Source organism: Lactuca serriola, chromosome 7 (assembly GCF_051521515.1).
Source record: "Lactuca serriola cultivar US96UC23 chromosome 7, Lser_US96UC23_V15, whole genome shotgun sequence".
NCBI classification, from domain to species: Eukaryota; Viridiplantae; Streptophyta; class Magnoliopsida; order Asterales; family Asteraceae; genus Lactuca; species Lactuca serriola.
Genome location: NC_136414.1, coordinates 32,835,966 through 32,852,008, shown reverse-complemented (window position 1 = coordinate 32,852,008; position 16,043 = coordinate 32,835,966).

Sequence of the window (16,043 nt, the reverse complement as noted above, 5' to 3'; positions counted from 1 at the left end):
GGAAAATTAGGCCACTGTGTGAGGATAGAAAGGGCTAGCTGAAATGTTGAAGTTCAAAGAACTGATGATCAGGTTAAGAAGATTTTCAACAACAATGTAGAAAGACAACACATTGTTTCAAATCTTTATTACCGGATTGATCAAAAGAAGATTGAAGACATTCTGACTCAAAGAACCAAGCCCGATCCCATTATCAAAGTAAGATGCACCAAGCCAATGACCGAGTCACTAAAACTTTATCTGGTAAGAAAGAGACTTGAGTATGAATACACTAAAGTTGTGTTCGCTCGTGAGCTAGTCAAATTCGGCTACAACGAGTGGATGCAGATTCTTGAAATCATCAGTGAGCATAAAAGTGTTCATGCTCAAGAAGTGAGGTTCACAATTCAGCAACTTCTCAACAAAGTGAAGAAACTAAACCTAGTACCATCCATTGGTCCATCAGCGAGTTCATCTAGATTAGCGTTATCGGGAAGAACAAGTACTCCCCACAAGTCCAAGAACACTAAGTGCCTTATTCCTTATGGTAACAGATACATCACTAATGCATTACCAACTGGTGTTGAACATGTTGATTACATGCTCATTCCAGAACCAGAGCACATGATCTTTTATCTCGACAGTCAAAATCAGATGTACTTTCAACGCACTGATGACCTTCCTTCTGCTCCCACTGGGCACCTGTTTCATCTTCACTTAGAATGGCTAGGTCACTATAAGCTGGAAAGAAGATATCGGATCTTGATATTAGTGGAGCTGAATAGAAGATTGAATGAGTTGAAACTTGATCAATTCAGATGGGTCAATCCTGGAATTTTGAAAGAAGTTGAAAAGTTCTATAATGGCTCTTCTGATAAATTTGAACAAGAAGATTAGTTTTGACATCATTAGATAAGGGGAGATTGTAAGGTCACACCTTATGATCTGATGCGTCAAACACATAACATGCTAATCCATCAGCGTCAGCGTCTACGAGTCGACAGTGCCAATGCCAGCTCTACAAGTTCAACAGCGTCAACTTACAGTCGTTCTATTGTAATCTTTTGTATATTGGGCATTTATTATAGATATATAGAAAATAGATCCGATCTCATATCTTAATGATAAGATCTGTTCTTAGTATAGATTAGACACAATCCCGCCAATCAAGGGATATACATGTATAGATTAGTGTGTGTGTGTGTGTGTGTATATATATTTATACACACACATGCTACATTAGGGCAAACCCTAATGTAGAGAGGTCGTGTGCTGGTTCGTGGCTTTATGTCAATTGTCTTTGTGGAAAACCTCGTCACCAAAAACCTTTTCTTGGTGAAAGGAACATTAGGATAACTTTTGTGTTATTTACTTCCTGTTGATTATTTTGTTTAGATTAGTTTTACTTTTCTTGTTCATACTTGAAGTATATCTGATCATAATAAAAACCTTCAATATATATATATATATATATATATATATATATATATATATATATATATACATACATACATATATTATTCTTTTTAAATAATTTAAAAGAATATGTATCGGAAATCAAAACAAGTGTTACAATTCTCCTCCACTTGAATTAGATTTCTTCCTTGAAATCCATTGTAGCAAATAGCTTTGGATAGTGCTCACACATATCCTCCTCAGGTTCCCAAGTCCACTCGTAACCCTTCCGATGTTGCCACCGGACCTTGACCAAAGGTACCACCTTGTTGTGCAAGGCCTTCGTCTTCCTGTCTAGAATCGTCACTGGTCTCTCCACATAATTCAGGCACTCATCGACCTGAATGTCATATGTCGGTACTACCACATAATCATCAACCACACACTTCCAAAGCTGAGAAACATGAAAGGTGCTATGAATCTGATTAAGCTCCTTAGGCAAATCCAATCGTTAAGCTACCTTTCCCACCATGGCAATCACTCGAAATGGCCCGATATATCAGGGCCCCAACTTGAACCTCTTCTTGAAGCATATTACACCTTTCCAGGGTGATACCTTCAATAAAACCATGTCACCAACCTGGAATTCCAACTCATATCGATGTTTGTCGCCATAACTCTTATGCCGACTCTGAATTGTTTGTAATCTCTTTCTAATATGCTAAATAAGCTTCATCGTCTGAAGGACTACCGTAGTCCTTCCCATAACTATGTGACCGACCTTTCCCCAAAAAATGGGATACGACACTTTCTTCCATAGAGAAGCTCGAATGGTGGTACACCAATACTGGAGTGGTAGTTTTTGTTGTAAGAAAACTCAACTAAGGGAAGGTAAGAGTCCCAACTCCATCTAAAGTCTATGGCACAAGCTCTCAACACGTCCTCAAGTGTCTGAACGGTTTGCTCACTCTGACCGTCAGTTTGCCGATGATAAGCAGTGCTAAGATGCAACCTCATGCCCAGTTCCTCGCAGAACGTTTGCCAAAATCGAGATGTGAATAGAACATCTTGATCAGATACAATGGTAATTGGAATACCATGCCAAGCAACAATCCCGTGCACAACTAATTTCTCGGCCGAAGAACTCTCTCGGATGGATAGAAAGTGCGCACTCTTGGTTAGACGTTCCACTATAACCCATATTGTGTCAAATCCCATAGCTGTCCGAGGTAACTTCATGATGAAATCCATAGTAATATGTTCTCATTTTCACATGGAAACCTCTAATGGTTGCAACTTTCCATGAGATCTCTGGTGCACAGCCTTAACCATCTGACAGGTCACAGATCTCTCAACATACCATGATATTTCTCTCTTCATGCACGACTACTAGTAACTAAATCTAAAATCCTGATACATCTTGATGGCGCTATGATGTATTGAAAACCTGGACATGTGTACTTCCTCCCGTATGGTCTACTTAATCCCACCAAAGTCAAGCACCTAAACCTGACCACACCGGGTCAATAATCCACAACTGTTAGTAGTAAACCTGTCAATCTCGCTCCTAAGTCTCTCCTGTTTCCAATTCTCCTTCTTGACTCCCTCGACATGAGCCTCCATAATTAGATCAAGAAGCAGAGAATCAATCGAAGTCCTCATACACACGCCCATAGTAGAAAAATTAGCTGACTTGCGGCTCAGAGCATCAGTGACCAAATTTGCTTTCCCTGGGTGACACAAAATCTCGCAGCCGTAATCCTTTACTATGTCAATCCATCTGTGATGTATTATGTTCAAATTTGAATGATCCATGAGATACCTTATACTCGTGTGGACTGTGTAGATGGTACACCGGAACCTATACAGATAATGTTGCCAAATCTTGAGGGAAAAAACTACCGCCCCCAAATCCAAATCATGTGTCAGATACCGAACCTCATGCAGCTTCAGCTGCCTAGAAGCATACATAGTGACTCTCCCTTGCTGCATCATCACTGCTCTGAGACCAGTGATGGAAGCATCACAGTATACCACAAAATCCTCAACACCCTCAAGGAGGGTAAACACTAGGGCCTCATACAACTTCTGTCTCAATGTCTCGAACGTAGCCTGTTGCATAGACGCTCAACAGAAATACACACCTTTCCTTGTCATACGAGTGAAGGGTACCACAACCTTGGAGAAATCTTGATTGAATCTCTGATAATATCTTGCCAATCCTAGAATACTCCTGGTCTCAGAAGGACACTTCAGGACCCCCACTGCATAACTGCCTCAATCTTGGCCGGATCGACCAAAATCTCATTCTTGTTAACGAGGTGTCCCAAGAAATGGACCTCTCAAAAGCAAAGCTCACACTTCGAGAAATTGGCATACAGTAGCTAGTATAACATTATAGGAGGACAATGTATTGATTACACAAAATTGTTGCATAGAGTTTACCCCCTCTATGTAAATAGGTAGCTTTATTTCGCCGATGCTATGTTTTTTTTGCCACTGAATCCGGTCAGCATTGAGGATCTTTTGACTATTTTGCCTTCGGGGATGTGCATCATTATCAGAGCGTCTAGGGGTATGATGTTGACTAAGGATCCTCTATCAACAAGTATTCTTCTAACAAAATGGTTTTCAATGTAAAGAGTGATTACCAGGCCATCGTGATGAGGATCCTGGACATCTATTCTATCTGTTTCGTCGAAGGTGATTTCCTTCTCGTTTGTGATCGATGCGTTTTTCTGTGGCCTTTCTTTTTTCTTCATCTTCGATGCTTTAGCATGTATTTTTGCTATAGAATAAGAGGTGTCACATATACTAGATCCTCCAAAAATTACGTTGATTACCTTGGCATCCACAGGAAGGGATCCTGATTTTTATAAGATCTTATGAGGATCCTGATCTTTTTCTTCGGATCATTCCTTTTTTCTTCCGAGGATCTCCTTGAGGTATCATTTGCTGAGGTAGGTAACTAATCTCTTTTCTTAGGGTTATGCAATCTTCCGTAATTTGACCAAAGTCCTCATGGTATACACACCATTTGGACTTGTCTTTCCAGGTGGTGGACTTTTCTCCCTTTTTTGGCCATCTCACTTTGTCGCCAACATCCTACATGGAAAATATTAGACCTGAAACATCCACAGAAAAACAGTAGTAAGTGATCTTAGGAAATTCATCTTCCTCCCCTTCATCTTCTACGGTATTAACCCTATAATGATCGGGTCTGGAATAAGGTTTAAATATATAGGATCTCTGGGTTGAGGATTCGGCCTTCCTATTTCGGATTATCATATGAGATTTGTGGGTTTCTCCTCTTTTGGATCTCCTTGTCTTCTTTGAGTCTTATGAACCTTGGTGCTCTGGTCCTTACTTCATCCATTATTTTTCATGGAGGCATTACAAGGTCTTGGTAGAAAGGATAGTTTTTCTTTAATCCCATTTTGAAGGCTTCCACAACAGTTGTTGTGTCGATGTTGGGGATACTCAAAGCTTCCTTGCCAAACCTGTTCACGAAATCCCTAAGAGATTCCTTAGGATCTTGAACCACCCGAATGTTCTTCTACAAGAAAATTGGTTGTTAAAAATATTATATAAATTTGGAAATGACGTAATAGAGTAAGGATGAAAATTTAGTATCCATTTCAAGGCTGATCCTATGAAGGTGGAACTAAAACCCTTGCAGAGGCAAGCTTCCTTCAAGTGTGTGGTAATGGGGATGATCTCCATTCTTTCCCTGTATTGTGCCACATGTTCTTCAGGATCCGTGGTCCCATTATAAGGCTTCATGCTGGGAGTTTGGAAGCGCTTTGGGACCTCGGTGTCAGCGATTGGAGGAGAGAATCTCGAGATCCTATGGCTTGTTGGGGAGACTTCCAGTATAGGTTGGACTATTCCAGGTATGCTCGAGATCATCTGTCGTAGTGTAACGACCCAATTTTCACGTCCAAAAATTTCGTTATAAAACATTACATAAAAGCATCAATAGTTAAAACATTGTTTCATTAAACCATTTCATATCGAAAACCAAGTTGAAAACCACAACATTCGATCGATCAAATATCAGAGTATCAATCCCAGAATAAACTCGTAATTGCGGAAACAAGAGAGAGAGAGAGAGAGTGTGTGTGTGTGTGTGTGTGTGACATGCTGCTACCGCGCCGGCTCCTTTCCGCTAGCTGAGGAGGTACCTGAAACCAAAATTGAAAACCGTAAGCACAAAGCTTAGTGAGTTCCCCCAACCTACCACATACCATGCAAACACATAACACAATTACTGCCAGGCTATTCTGGGTGCCTGACTACCCGGTACGGCCATTCTGGGGCGCCGACTACCCGTGCGGCCATTCTGGGGTGCTGTCCTACCCGTGTCAAACTATTCTGGGGTGCTGACTACCCGTCGGTCCTGACAACCGATCCTCGGGGACTAGTCCCCTCTTACTACCTCTATCGCATATAACATAACAAGCCAGCATGCAAACATATCATCATATACTGTCAGACAAATTATGGGGTGTCTGCACTACCCTTCGGTCCTAACAACCGATCCTCGTTCTATCACATAAAACAGGGCACGCTAGCACATAACATATCAGGTAGTAGCAAACCAAGATGATATCACAAAGACAATCATCTAACAACAACTCCTACTGGTGGGCCGGCATTGTGGCCGTAGACCCACCGCTACTGGAAGGTAACTCACCTCGAAGTAGCTGCTGATCTGATCGGGAACTGACTGTCTACTGCTGCTGCTGCTGCTCCGGAAATCCTCCGGCTGCAATTCCAACAACATACTAAATCAAACACTGCTAACTGCCCTTTGGGTAAAATGACCATTTTACCCCTGATCATGCCCTAAGTCAAAGTCAGAGTCAACTTTCAGTTGACCCGACTCGCCGAGTTGGCTTTCCAACTCGCCGAGTCCCTACCCAAACGATTGTCCTGAATCCCGTTTCTACTCGTCGAGTTAGGCGACGACTCGACGAGTTCTCCTTCTAAACTGATATTCAAGTCCTTCATCCTACTCGCCGAGTTGTATGAACAACTAGTCGAGTTCATCTTCATCCAATAAAAACTTATGCTAAGACTCGCCGAGCTGTATGAACAGCTCGCCGAGTCCATCTTCATCCGAAGAACACTTATGCTACGACTCGCCGAGTTGTATGAACAACTCGTCGAGTCTGTTCTTGATCTAAGGAGATTGCCTTGAACTCGCCGAGTCAGGGCATTGACTCGCCGAGTTCCTCCGTAGATGAGTTCAGCTTCCGACTCACTAAGTCACACCCCGTGACTCACTGCTCACTCGACACTACGAAAAAGGGACAAACTCGGAGACTCGCGAACAGACTCGCCGAGTCACATGAACGACTCGCCGAGTCATTGCCATGCACCCACTAAATACACAGATTTGCTCGATTCCAGTCCATGCCATTCACAGATCTGGACTCCTAGAACACGAATCACACGTAAAGTTTCCAACTTTACGTGTAGATATTCACCAATACGGATTTTAGGGTTCAAAATGTACTTAAAATGGTAGATCCAAGGTTTTCAAGAAATGAGGGTCCATAAAGGCTACAAATCCGAGCCCTTAGAGCCCAAACATGCCTAGATCCGAAGTCCCTCAACACTATAAGCTCATTACACAAAGGTCAAGACTAGAAGAAGCCTTGAAATGGCTATCACAAGCTCTCAATGAGATAATAATGAAGGGACAGAGAGGGTTTCGAGTCCAATAGCTCTAGAATTTCTGAAATGGCACAAAGATTCTGGATCTTCTTCCTCTCCTCTTGATCTACCTTCTTCTTCTCTCCAAAACTTCAAAGAAATGCACCAAAATCACCCAAATTACCAAAAGAGGAGTTAGAGTTTCGAGAAGGAGTGTTCTGGACGCAATGGGGGCGGATATGAGGCACAAAACATCGTTTAAATAGGGTGCAACCCCTGAAACTTAGGGTTTCATCCAACAGCGGTGACTCGCCCAGTCCAGAATATGGACTCGCCGAGTCGCCAACTTAAACATGTCACGGGTCCCGTCCTTACTCGGAGAGTCGGACCTATGACTCTCCGAGTCAAGGCTAAAAAGAAGGAAAATACTCAATAAGATTTACATACCAGGAACCAGGTGCTACAAATCTCCCTCACTTATTTTAGATTTCGTCCTCGAATTCTGCTGCTCGATCCTGAAACAGCTCGGGATAATGCTCCATCATCTCGTCCACCGGCTCCCAAGTCCATTCCGAACCCTTGCGATGCTGCCATTGCACCTTCACTAGCTCCACCCTCTTGTTCCTCAAATCCTTCGACTTCCTGTCGAGGATTGCGACTGGGCGCTCAATGTAATTCAGGCTGTCATCAACCTGAATATCCTCCAAAGGCACTACTGCTGAATCGTCCACTAAGCACTTCCGCAACTGGGAAACATGGAAAGTGCTGTGGATTTGGCTGAGCTCGACTGACAGATCCAGTCTATACGCCACCTTGCCCACCCGGGCCATGACTCGGAATGGTCCGATGAACCTCGGACCTAACTTGTCTCGCTTCCTGAATCGAATGACGCCCTTCCAAGGCGACACCTTCAGGAGGACCATATCCCCGACTTGGAATTCCAAGTCGGATCGACGCTTGTCGGCATAACTTTTCTGCCGACTCTGAGCAGTCTAAAGCCTGCTCCGGACCTGTTGGATCCTCTCGGTCGTCTTGAGCACCACTTCGGTGCTCCCCATGACTCTCTGGCCAACCTCACCCCAGCATATCGGGGTCCTGCACCTCCGACCGTACAACATCTCAAATGGGGAATGATCAATACTCGCGTGGTAGCTGTTGTTGTAGGAGAACTCGGCCAGGGGAAGATAGGTATCCCAGCTACCACCGAAATCCAACACGCATGCCCGCAACATATCCTCCAAAGTCTGGATGGTCCGCTCGCTTTGACCATCCGTCTGCGGGTGAAAGGCGGTGCTAAAATGCAAACGAGTGCCCAACTCATCATGAAATTTCTTCCAAAACCTGGAAGTAAAACGCACATCCGTATCCGAGATAACTGAAACTGGCACCCCGTGCCACGCCACAATTTCCCTGATATAGATGTCGGCCAATTTCTCGGCCGATATGCTCTCCTGAATCGGGATAAAGTGAGCACTCTTAGTCAATCGATCCACGATGACCCAAATCGAATCCACTCCACGCGCGGTCCTGGGAAGTTTCGTGATATCTTCCCATTTCCACAGTGGAATATCCAACGGCTGCATCTTGCCATGCGGTCTCTGATGTTCGGCCTTGACCTTCCTGCAGGTCAAGCAGTGCTCAACGTACCATGCCATATCCCGCTTCATGCAGGGCCACCAATAATCTAGACGAAGATCCCTATACATCTTCGTCGCCCCGGGATGAATAGAGAATCGGGACTTGTGCGCCTCCTCCATCAAAATCTGGCGCACGCCTCCGTGATACGGTACCCACACCCTCCGGTGTAGTGTCAATAGTCCTCGGGTATCATAATCAAAGGAGGAAACCAGACCCACCACACGCTCACTCTTCCGATGTTCCTCCTTGATAGCCTCCTGTTGGGCCTCCCGAATCTGCTCCAACAAGGGAGTCACTACGGTCATCCTCATGCACATATCCCTGATCGGTGCCTCCTTGCGGCTAAGCGCATCAGCCACCACGTTGGCCTTCCCCGGGTGGTAGAGGATCTCGCAATCATAATCCTTCACCACATCTAACCACCGACGCTGCCTCATGTTCAGATTCGGCTGATCCATGAGGTACCTCAAACTCTTGTGGTCCGTGTAGATGGTACATCGAACCCCGTAGAGGTAATGCCTCCAAATCTTGAGGGCAAAAACCACCGCCCCCAACTCCAAGTCATGCGTCGGGTAGTTCGCCTCGTGAGGCTTGAGCTGCCTCGAAGCGTAGGCAATGACATGCCCCCTCTGCATCAGTACCGCGCCCAACCCAGAAATGGATGCGTCGCAGTATACCACAAAATCCTCTACGCCCTCTGACAGGGCTAAGATCGGCGCCTCACACAGTCTCTGCCTCAGCGTCTCAAACGCAGCCTGCTGCTCAGGTCCCCACCGAAAGACTACGACTTTCTTCGTCAGCCGCGTCAGGGGTACGACTATCTTGGAGAAGTCCTGAATAAATCTCCGATAGTAGCCTGCTAATCCCAGGAAACTCCGAATCTCAGATGGAGACTTCAGAACCTCCCATCTCATCACGGCCTCGACCTTGGCCAGATTGACCAGAATCCCGTTCTGGTTGACAAGGTGTCCGAGAAATTGCACCTCGCGCAACCAAAACTCACACTTGGAGAACTTGGCATACAAGCTCTCCCTCCTCAGGGTATCCAACACCTCTCTCAGATGCTCCTCATGTTCCTCCCGAGTCTTGGGATAAACCAAGATGTCATCGATAAAGACTATCACAGACCGATCCAGCATCGGTCTGCATACGCGGTTCATGAGGTCCATGAACGCGGCAGGAGCATTGGTGAGCCCAAACGGCATCACCACAAACTCATAGTGGCCATAGCGCGTCCGAAACGCGGTCTTCTGTGTATCCTCCTCCCTGACCCTCATCTGATGATAACCCGAACGCAAATCAATCTTGGAGAACCAAGATGCTCCCTGAAGCTGGTCAAAGAGGTCATCAATCCTCGGGAGCGGGTAACGGTTCTTCACCGTTACCTTGTTCAGCTCCCGGTAATCTATACATATCCGATGCGACCCGTCCTTCTTCTTCACGAACAAAATCGGGGCTCCCCAGGGTGAACTACTCGGTCGAATGAATCCCTTGTCTAACAGCTCATGTAGTTGTGTAGACAACTCCTGCATCTCAGGAGGAGCCAACCGATACGGTGCCTTGGCTATCGGAGCCGCACCAGGAACGAGGTCAATCCTAAACTCAACCTGTCGTTCCGGAGGTATCCCAGGAAGCTCCTCCGGGAAAACATCTGAAAAATCTCGAACCACCGGAACCTTGCTCACTGTCGCCTCACCCGCCTCCCGGGTATCCATCACATACGCGACATATCCTGCGCATCCCTGCTGAAGATAGCGCCTAGCCCTCGCTACTGAACATACAGTGGGTCCGCAAGGTGGCCTCTCGCCATGAATCACTAACTCTCCCCCACCTGGGGTCCTGACTCGCACCAGCTGCTGCGCGCAATCTATCATTGCCCCATTAGGGCTCAGCCAATCCATGCCTATAATCACCTTGTTCCCACGCAGCGGAATGGGAACCAAATCTACCAAGTAGCGCTCCTCAAACAAACGTAGCACGCAATCTCGATATACCATCGATGCTCGCACCGATCGATCATCAGCAATCTCCACCTCCAAAGGGCAATCTAACTCGCCCGATGACTCATGAAACTTCTTGCTAAGCGCAAGGGAAACAAATGATCGGGACGCACCCGAGTCGAACAACACCTGAACTGGAAGGCCGTTCACATGGAACGATCCTAATGCATACATATACATACAGAGCACATATCAATAATCATAACATCATAAAAATAAGATAGAGGGAAAGAATCATACACATCACCACATCGGGTGCGGCGCGTGCCTCCTCGGTAGTCAGCTAAAATGCTCGGCTCCTCACCACTAGAGCCTCTGCCTTGCCCTGCCAGCCATCCGTGATCCGCAGGGTTGCTGGAGCTAGCGCCTTCACCGGTGCTGAAAATGTCAACTGGGGGCAATTGGCCTTCTTGTGGCCCCTCTGGTTGCAGTGGAAACACAGCAACTCAGATGTCTGAATAACTGCTGCCGGAGCAGTGCAATCCCTGCTGAAGTGCCCAGGCTTGCCGCACTTGTAGCAGCCCGATGATCCCAACCTGCACGCCCCCTCGTGCGGCCTGCCGCATTTCCTGCAGCGGCTCGGTCCTGACTGGCCTTTCGGCCTCCCGTCTGATCCCTTGGGCTTCTTCCCCGAAGCCCATCCTGTCTGACCCTCCTCTAATTTCCGTTTCCGGATGTGCTCCAAATTTATCTCCCTCTCCCTCGCCCTGGCAATCATGGAGCCTAGGGTGGGGCAAGCTGAAAAACTGACGTGCTCCCGGATATCAACCCATAGCATGTCATGGTAGCGGGTCCTCCTCATGTCCTCATCTCCTGTGTACTGGGGCACCAGCAATGCCCTCTCCCGGAACTTGGCGGTAATCTCCGCCACAGTCTCTGTCGTCTGCCTCATGTCTAGGAACTCCCTGGCCAGCTGCTGAAGCTCGATAGCCGAGGCTCCCAACGAGTCACCCACTGACTCCCACCAATCTCGGGCCCGGTCCCGTAAGCACCCGGCTGCATACCTCACCTTCGACCCCTCGGGACAGAAGCTAGTCAACTGTGCAGACTCGATGTCTGCAATCCATCGCCTGGCAGCAATAGGGTCTTTCACCCCATGGAAATCCGGCGCACCACTGCCCCTGAAGTCCTTGCAGGACAGTGTGCGAGATCCCAACTGGCTAGATGCCATATCACTCCTGAATGCCCGAAGGCGATCCTCCATCAACTCCACGATCCCTTCCTTGATCGACCCAAAGATGATGGGGGTCGACTCAAGGATTCCTCTGGTGATCTCTGACGCGATGAACTCGCGTAGTCCCTCATCTACCAGCTCGGAACCTGATCCCGAACCTGACCCCTCTCCTGAACCGCCATCTACCGGCCTCGATCGAAGTACCACCATTCTGCAATACATAATACAATCATTAGTGATATTGATACTTCCTGAGGGATCACTGCTACTTACAAGTTCCCTGGTCTTATCTTGGCCTTCCTTGGTTCGGGTACGGATCCTCTGCTTTCAGTAGTACAGGCCCATACTACCTTCCACATCTATCCGTACCTTCTTCAAGGAATGCCTCGACTCCACCAGATCCCTTTCACTATTGCTGATCACTGCTATACTCATCATGGGCTTGCCCTAGGGAAATCTCTGATTCTACTCTATCCAGCCCTCAGCTGCTGCAGACCTCCTTGTAATGCCAATTAGCCATTACCCGAGTACCATCACATGTGACAAGTCTCAGATAATCCTTCGAGTACCCGACTCGCCCCTACAACGGTTGGACTCAAACAAGAGCTGCGCAGTAGGATCAAATCCGACACTCTAAGATTATTCAACCCTGATCATATGTGACGTGACGTATTCGCCTAATGGCTAACTTCCATTATTCAGAGTCCCACATAGCACGAAGCAAGCAGCATTCAGACAAGGGTAACAATCTCAATCAACTCTATCTGCTTACAGGAACTGTACTAGCATAAAGTGCTAAGCTCATACTATCAGGCATAACCTAATCAGGCTATCCTACTTGCTGTCTACTCAATAACTAGCATGCAATTCTCATACAACTGAAACACATAAAGCAGACACATAAGGCATCACTCCTAGATCCTTAGTCCTATTCTAGCATGTTGTTCTACCAAATCTGATAAACATAGCATAAACTCGTATGGGTACTTTGGGGAATACTTACTTGAGCTCGGCCGGTCGTGCACATCACACACTTCGTTCTTTCTCGAAACTCTTTTCTCAGTTTTTAGAAAACATTTTCTTTTAGAAAATCTTTTAATCCCTCGATTTGAGTTCAGACACCCCCGAAGGTGTGTCCGAATCCCTCAAACCAGGGCTCTGATACCAACTTGTAACGACCCAATTTTCACGTCCAAAATTTTTGTTATAAAACATTACATAAAAGCATCAATAGTTAAAACATTGTTTGATTAAACCATTTCATATCGAAAACCAAGTTGAAAACCACAACATTCGATTGATCAAATATCAGAGTATCAATCCCAGAATAAACTCGTAACTGCGGAAACAAGAGAGAGAAAGAGAGAGAGAGAGAGAGAGAGAGAGAGAGAGAGTGTGTGTGTGTGTGTGTGTGACATGCTGCTACCGCGCCGGCTCCTTTCCCCTAGCTGAGGAGGTACCTGAAACCAAAACTGAAAACCGTAAGCACAAAGCTTAGTGAGTTCCCCCAACCTACCACATACCATGCAAACACATAACACAATTACTGCCAGGCTATTCTAGGGTGCCTGACTACCCGGTATGGCCATTCTGGGGCGCCGACTACCCGTGCGGCCATTCTGGGGTTCTGTCCTACCCGTGTCAAGCTATTCTGGGGTGCTGACTACCCGTCGGTCCTGACAACCGATCCTCAGGGACTAGTCCCCTCCTACTACCTCTATCGCATATAACATAACAAGCCAGCATGCAAACATATCATCATATACTATCAGACAAATTCTGGGGTGTCTGCACTACCCTTCGGTCCTAAAAACCGATCCTCGTTCTATCACATAAAACAGGGCACGCTAGCACATAACATATCAGGTAGTAGCAAACCAAGATGATATCACAAAGACAATCATCTAAAAACAACTCCTACTGGTGGGCCGGCATTGTGGCCGTAGACCCACCGCTACTGGAAGGTAACTCACCTCGAAGTAGCTACTGATCTGATCGTGAACTGACTGTCTACTGCTGCTGCTGCTGCTCCAGAAATCCTCCGGCTGCAATTCCCACAACATACTAAATCAAACACTGCTAACTGCCCTTTGGGTAAAATGACCATTTTACCCCTGATCATGCCCTAAGTCAAAGTCAGAGTCAACTTTCAGTTGACCCGACTCGCCGAGTTGGCTTTCCAACTCGCCGAGTCCCTACCCAAACGATTGTCCTGAATCCCGTTTCTACTCGTCGAGTTAGGCGACGACTCGACGAGTTCTCCTTCTAAACTGATATTCAAGTCCTTCATCCTACTCGCCGAGTTGTATGAACAACTAGTCGAGTTCATCTTCATCCGATGAAAACTTATGCTAAGACTCACCGAGTTGTATGAACAACTCGCCGAGTCCATCTTCATCCGAAGAACACTTATGTTGCGACTCGTCGAGTTGTATGAACAACTCGTCGAGTCTGTTCTTGATCTAAGGAGATTGCCTTGAACTCGCCGAGTCAGGGCATTGACTCGCCGAGTTCCTCCATAGATGAGTTCAGCTTCTGACTCACTAAGTCACACCCCATGACTCACTGCTCACTCGACACTACGAAAAGGGGACAAACTCGGAGACTCGCGAACAGACTCGCCGAGTCGTTGCCATGCACCCACTAAATACACAGATTTGCTCGATTCCAGTCCATGCCACTCACAGATCTGGACTCCTAGAACACGAATCACACGTAAAGTTTCCAACTTTACGTGTAGATATTCACCAATACGGATTTTAGGGTTCAAAATGTACTTAAAATGGTAGATCCAAGGTTTTCAAGAAATGAGGGTCCATAAAGGCTACAAATCCGAGCCCTTAGAGCCCAAACATGCCTAGATCCGAAGTCCCTCAACACTATAAGCTCATTACACAAAGGTCAAGACTAGAAGAAGCCTTGAAATGGCTATCACAAGCTCTCAATGAGATAATAATGAAGGGACAGAGAGGGTTTCGAGTCCAATACCTCTAGAAGTTCTGAAATGGCACAAAGATTCTGGATCTTCTTCCTCTCCTCTTGATCTACCTTCTTCTTCTCTCCAAAACTTCAAAGAAATGCACCAAAATCACCCAAATTACCAAAAAAGGAGTTAGAGCTTCGAGAGGGAGTGTTCTGGACGCAATGGGGGCGGATATGAGGCACAAAACATCGTTTAAATAGGGTGCAACCCCTGAAACTTAGGGTTTCATCCAACAGCGGTGACTCGCCGAGTCCAGAATATGGACTCGCCGAGTCGCCAACTTAAACATGTCCCGGGTCCCGTCCTTACTCGGCGAGTCGGACCTATGACTCGCCGAGTCCAAGGCTAAAAAGAAGGAAAATACACAATAAGATTTACATACCAGGAACCAGGTGCTACAAGTAGCTGTTGAAGTTATTTAGCCATGATCATGCTCATATTGTTGACGAAGTTACCAGGATCCTTGTTATTGGGAGTAACAAAGGTTTCGTCGGGGATCATGGATCATATGGGCTTGCTCTCTTGGAGCCATGTCCTAGGCAGGAACAGAGGTCGGTATTGAGGATCCTATCTCATGGCGGTTCACTAAGAATCCCTTGTTGATGAAGTTCAGGATCATGGGCTGCAAGATCAAGGGTTCTACTTCTTGAGGCTTGAAGATCTCTTCCCTCATTCTCTCCACTTCCATGTATGTCGTCCTGTTGTCCTCCTGATGCTGAGTGACTTGTCACTCCAATCTCTTCATCATGGCGAAGATTTCGTTTTTAGAAATCAGTACAGGAGGATCCTAAAATTCTTGGGTAGCGACTGGAGAGGTGTTTTTCTTCGGTGCTTCAGTGGTTTTATTGGGAGCTCTACCTGGGGGTGGAGGAAGATTTTTAGAGGAAATGGGAGGATTTGAGGAAGATGATAAGGTCAGTTGGGTTAACATGATTCTCGAACGATTATGAACACCATGTCCCTACGGTGGGCGCCAAATTGTTTTGGTCAAAAATTGATCAAGTGTAATTCGACCAAAATGTATGAGAGGCTGTGGCGTTAGTGTCATGTAAGTATCAAATGGAAATCAAAGTGAGACAAATGAGTTACAAGGAAAGCCTTTGATCCTTTGTACGATCTCCGACATAAAACCTTAGGAGGTGATAACAATCACTTGCCTTGATGTGTTTTATTGATTTTAATATGAGGTTACAAAAATTATGAAAGTAATACG